The sequence below is a fragment of the Odontomachus brunneus genome, unplaced genomic scaffold (assembly GCF_010583005.1).
Source record: "Odontomachus brunneus isolate Ranch 3 - 2012 unplaced genomic scaffold, Obru_v1 Obru_scaffold_013, whole genome shotgun sequence".
Taxonomy (NCBI): Eukaryota; Metazoa; Arthropoda; class Insecta; order Hymenoptera; family Formicidae; genus Odontomachus; species Odontomachus brunneus.
Genome location: NW_022639463.1, coordinates 2,225,007 through 2,231,753, shown reverse-complemented (window position 1 = coordinate 2,231,753; position 6,747 = coordinate 2,225,007).

The following is a 6,747-nucleotide window of genomic DNA, read 5'->3' as shown; positions in this document are numbered from 1 at the left end:
ATATATATATATATATATATATATATATATATATATATATATATATATATATATATATATTCTTTTTTATAAGATATGTATCTTTGATTTTTTATTGTGTAAAGAGTTCCGTAGTAGTAAATTCACATTGATGAATCAACATAAAAAAGACATATAAGTTTAAATATTATTTATAAAAGAAATCTAAAGAGTTTAAACTAGAAGATCGAGAAATCCATGTGATTCTACTATAATTTATCTTCTATTCATACTTTATACCGAAAATTTGATCTATATTTTATTTAACAATGAGTAATATTTATTACATACCGACACATGATAAAATAATCATTTATTTGAACATCTTATTTAATGAACAGAAACGAGTAAAATTTACAATCGTTTTTAATTTTGACAAAATTAATTTCACGATTTATGTTGATTAAAAACTTTTTATTTAGTTTAATATTAATATTTTTAATAGTTTAATAGTTTAATATTTTTATTTAGTTTATATATTATAAGTACTAAAAGCGTTTCCTCTTTAAGCGCGCTCTGAAACTTTTATTTTAAATTATATATTTCATAGAACAAGTTTATAGAGATTATTATATAAATTCATAGTTATTTCATCGTAGATTATATATATTAAGTTTCAATATTTATTATTTTTAAAATTTTATTTACTACATTTAAAACTTTAACATTTACTAACCAAAATTCACTAATTTTTTAAATCGTTCATATTGTGTCTGGATATAATATGATATAATATATACAAGACTCTAATAATGAATCAAAAGTTAAAGGAGACTTCTTGAGACTTTATCAAAGCAAACCAAAAATAAGGCAAATAAGAGCCAACTGCCGATCTTATAATGTATACGTGCACTATTACTGTAGTATTTAATGTAACTGAGTTGTCAATTTTTCTCAAAATCCACAGTTATGATACAAAAATATGTAGATGCGATGCACTCGAGCCAAAATATTCTAATCGGAAATAGAAAGCATTATTGAAGTTCTGTATAATACAAACATGATACGATATGTTATCAAAATAATAGATTGGCCGAATAATTATCAACCATGATATATATCCAGACATGATACGAATATTTAAAAATTAAGTTTTATGTGTGTGTATATGGTATGTGACTTAATAATTGGGAAGGTTAATAATATATAATCATTGATAAAAAAGTTGTGACATTCTTCAATTTGACGAGTTTTACAACTGGTACGAATCTCGTGTTCATCTTCGTGATTTTCATCTATCACAAACCCTTATAGAAATATCATACTAAGAATCATTGATAATTATTTATTTTCAGTATTAAAAATACTGGATAATAAGTAATTATCAATGATTCTTAGTATGATATTTCTATAAGGGAAGTACATCGAAAAGAAACACATTGCGACTTTCTTATCGTCGACTACGCAAGTTGACTTCATTCGCACGTTGTTTGTAAACGGCAAGTATCTCGTAACTAGCAACGTGCATATTGGCGAAACGTGTCAGCGCATCGCACGGTTGTTAATTTATAATTTTAGTGCCGCCATTTCGGAGAACTGTTTACACCATCGCAATAACCGCCGTTCAGAGAGGGAAACTTATTGACGATCCGCGTTTACGATACCGCACGGCGGTTTTCCGCATACGTTTCTCGCCGATTAAGAAAAGAACGGGCCAAGTCTCATACCCCTTTACGACCGCATTGGATTGCAAATTCTCGAGCATGTAATAACCGTCTCATCGTCTGATCGTTGTCCCCAATGCGAGAAGATGACGTCCGTAGATTAGATGGCCCGTCCGATGAGTAGCGCGGGAAATATGTCCGCTCATATCTCTTCGTTATCTGGTAGCCACCCCTCTTTTTAGTTGACGTGGCGCACCGGCTGTTTTACTCACCCCTTCAGGATTCCACTAGGGTGATGCTGTAAGAGAGTGTTACCATGGATACACAGTCGGCCATCTTGGGTCCATGGGCGTGGGGAACGCGACAGACCGGAGATAAAATATGATAAATTAACCGCGGCTTCGTGGGAAACCGTACTTTATCCAAAATGGCGGCACTATTCCATCTTCATACTCGATACTTCGCACTTGAAATATGATCTCACACTTTTTCACTTACATATTTGTTTACAATTTTCTGTACACGCGGAAATTACATTATCATGAAATATATTGACTGTGCCGAAGAGAAGTCAGCGCTTAATGATTATTGCTTCTGATTGCTATATTCCTCTGAACGTGTTAAGGATCACAAAGTACACTTCAATCGCAACAATTACTAAGCGCTTACTAAGTGCTGATTTTTGCTGAACACAATTATTATTTCGCAAAAAGTTATATATATATATCTGAAAATTTCCAAATCACTTAGAAACTTGAAGAATCTTGAACACTGTACTATGTATCTAAAAAGAAGAAATTTCTTGTTTTCATCGAACGATAATCCGCGTCGCGAATATCACAGATAGATTATTGAATTGCAAGACGAATTAGTTCGAACTGAAGGAAGGTGATAGAAAGGCAGGAGATAGAAAAGAACGAGTGCAGCTGAAAAATTTAAAAAAAGCAATAAAACTGGTACGGGCGAAACCCTAACACTGAACGTTTTGAAGTCACATTCTCTTCGTGCGTTGGTATTATTGTGTGACCATCGTTCCGCAACGTGGTGTTCCTCCAACAGAAGGATTTAGATGAATGGATCGCTAAAGGGCGTACTTTTATTGCGTCTGTAAATATTATAACGTCTAGTCCACGCCCGTGGCTCTTTCTTCTATAACCGAAGATTTTTCGTAATCGGAAAAACCGTGAAAAATTCCTAAAGCGTATTTTTAAAGGTTATTGCGTTGAAATTTTTCGATCTTGCGTATCCGTGTGTATCCCGCATAATATTTTGTATAACGTGTAAAAAAAATAAACGTATGCATGTGAAAAAATTATTTATTTCATTTATTTGTATAATTTCATTTATTTGTTTACTTATTTGAGCAATCGTAAAAGTTTGCTTACTTGTATGACTTATATCAACCCTTGTGCGGTCATAAACACCACCAGATTAAAAAAAAAGCAAGTTTCTTCTTACAAGTTATGTGAAAATTATGTGAAAGTTATGTGAATACGTCATGAATAAGGAGGCTTTCTTTTTAAATGCGCATGTATAACTTATATCAAAATAAAATTATCTTATCTTCAAAAAAGACGCATTATTTTAAACGCCCATGTGTGACTTATCAAAATAAAATTATCTTATCTTTAAAAAAGACGCATTATTTTATTGTTACCTGTTTCAATTTTGACGCGAGTTTGGTTGTAGCGATTGACTGTCATCACAATGATTATATATTCTGACAGTCTGAATGTCAATGAGAAATTAAATATTATAAAACAATGTATAACATTGTTAGGTTTTGCTGGTATGGAAGGAATAACCATTATATTACTTTCCAACATATATATTTATTATTACTCAAAACGTGGCTTACGTAGCTACGCTCGCTCGCACACATAGACTGACTCGGAACAACAAATAAATATAGAAATAAATATAAATAAGCTGTCATGACAGTTAACAGAGGAAGAGAACGTGTTTATCAAATTCGTGACAATGATATATCACGATACTTCTACATATGTAAAGAGGGAATTAATTTTAAATTATTATAAAATGAGAAATTATAAAATGAGAATTTATTATAAAATGAAGTATAATGTTAACACACACACACACATACATTACAATGTGAAATTGAAAATGTGAAATTGTTGAATGAATAACGTAACAGTGCTCTAAGGCGTGCCTTACCGGCTGGAAGTCACGTGGTCTCGGGACTAATAACATTCGTGTGTACGAAACTGCCGGACGATCATGACAGTGTTTGATGGGCCGGTAAACGGATCGGAAGATGCGTCGCGCGTGATTTCTGAATTCCTCGAATTGACCGAATCGTTTATAGTCGACGCGTTACGTTATTTCGTGTGATCGTTATGTTAGGATTATCTTGAGCAATGACAGTATCCTAAAATTATAAAAAGGATGACTACTATTTTTATTTTTTTAAAAAGAAAGCCTCCTTATTCATAATGTATTCACATATTTTCACATAACTTGTAAGAAGAAATTTGCTCTTTTTTTTTAATCTGATGGAGTTTGTGACCGCACGTTGATGTGATTTCTGGAAGATTTAGTTTGGGTGTGTGCGAATACCATACAGGAAGATTTAGTTCTAGCCGAACAGAATCAACTCATAAAGGTAGGTTCGTAAACTTCCCGTACTCTTCTATTGAACTTTGCGATCGAAAACTGAGATACAATTGAAAGTCGTTCAAGTAGTTACGGTCGCCAAAGTTTAACTTGTACCATATTTTTCTCGTCAAATTACTGACCATCACATTTAATCCATGATATGATATATTCTTTTGTGGCAGAACTGTAACAGAACGTAGAAGAGATCCTGAGTTCCCGATATTTTGGTAACTTAAAAACAAAAATTTAATAAGATGGACATTTTGCGCTGATTAATAGCGCATCTAAATTACTTCTTAGCATGATGCAACATAATTATATACATTACCTGAGGTAAATTTAGCAATCATAACAATGTCACACAAAAGAGCGCGAAATTTATATATTTCACATATATTGGAAAATGTCGCGGAAATTTGGTCACTGTGTCATTTTGAAATTCAATATATATATTATATTCAATATATATATATATATTTTTTTTTTGCTATTAAAGGTTAGATTTCTCTATTAGAGAATGTTTGATATTAAAAATTAGAATTCTCGAGAAATAAGAATCTCAACTTTTGTACGATTGTCTGTGAAACGGAATGTTGTCTTTCGATGTTGTTGAATACGGCACAGTTTTCGGCACATGGTTTGCTTATTTTTATTCTGAAAATATAACATAATTTTCAATTCAATTATTCACAAACATTCAATTGTTCATGAAATTTCAAAATTACTGGCATCTCGATATTTCTCCAATGAAAAACTTGCCTCTGAAACACTTTATGAACACGATTGTACCAATTGTCCAAGTACTTGGTAATATTCGTGTCTAATATATTTGCTTTTTTTTATTCAAGAAAATTTCAGAATGCTATGTTATCCTCATATTATCTCACGTTATCTTTAGTATATTTAAAATATTTTAATTTTATAATATTGATTGAGTGGGAATGAAACATTACGTATTAAGAATCAGAACGTGTGCAGAAGCAAACATCACTGACAATGACTGGACCAAGTCGTACGGCCATACTCTATCTTGATAAGGACTGCACACGGTTTCCTTTACTCGTCAATAAAAACGTACTATGCTCTGTTTCCTTGGTAACGATCATAGAATGTGCTTCCTCCATCGCAGTAAAGTCCTGCAATATGTGTCTCGTGAAAGTAGCAGGGAAGTCGTTGACCGTCGGTATATATTTCTGATGTAATGGCAGCTGCTGAATCGTCAATTGACTTTGCCAATTTACCTAGAAGGGCAATAAAAATGTTCTTTTCGTCTTTCCAGAGTGTGTGACAAAAAGAGCTAAAATTACTTTCATCTCATAAAATTTTTTATCCGATAAAAAGAGCTAAAATCATTTTTATCTCGTAAAATTATGTGAGTCGCTGTGCGTGCAAACTCATCGTAAATTTAAAGGTGTTGGCTGAAAGATCATGTTGGTTTCGTTCTTCGATGTTGAACGTTTTTCTGTGATTTTTACAAAAGGAAAGAAATTTACGGTGCAACCATAAGCGCGACCATGTTGTTTTTTTTCGCGTGCGCACTTCGCGTTGCTGTCCCTCAATATAAATCAATCGTCTGAAGTTATCGAAGAGAAGCAGACTGTGGAGGCGCGTATTATCAACTCGTATTCGTATACTTGATATTTTCGGTTCGTAAAACTTTATATATGGTAGTATTCCATAACACAGCACTCAGAAGACAGTAAAATTTTTCTTCGGTCTGCGCTCAGTATAAATATACCTTATTACTATAACTTTTTAAATTCATCTTTTGCATGTGGTACATTTTTCGATTCGTCCTTGCTTCTTTTTACTAAACAGTATAAGGAAAGAATTTAAACTGTTTAATTCATTTACCGCATTTATATTTTTAACTATATTTACATTTATTATTACATCCTTTATACTTTTCTACAAGCGTTTTCTTCATTACATTTTTCGATTCGTCCTTGCTTCTTTTCACTAAACAGTATAAGGAAAGAATTTAAACTGTTTAATTCATTTACCGCATTTATATTTTTAACTATATTTACATTTATTATTACATCCTTTATACTTTTCTACAAGCGTTTTCTTCATTACATTTTTCGATTCGTCCTTGCTTCTTTTCACTAAACAGTATAAGGAAAGAATTTAAACTGTTTAATTCATTTACCGCATTTATATTTTTAACTATATTTACATTTATTATTACATCCTTTATACTTTTCTACAAGCGTTTTCTTCCACTCTTCCATCACATGTCTTGAATATATACATCTAGTTTATTTTAAGTATGGAAATACGACATAATAAAAGAACACATTTCTAGAATGATTCTAAGGCCCAGTTCCACAACTTCTAATTAACTTAACTGACCGGTTATTCCATTGGACTTAACCAATCGCATTTAGCGTTAAGAAGAGTTAATCAGAATTAACCAATCACTATTGTGACTTAACTAGTAGTTAAAATTAAACGGATGCTGTGGAACTTGGCCTAAGTGTTCAGCTGGTCGATCATGAATCTT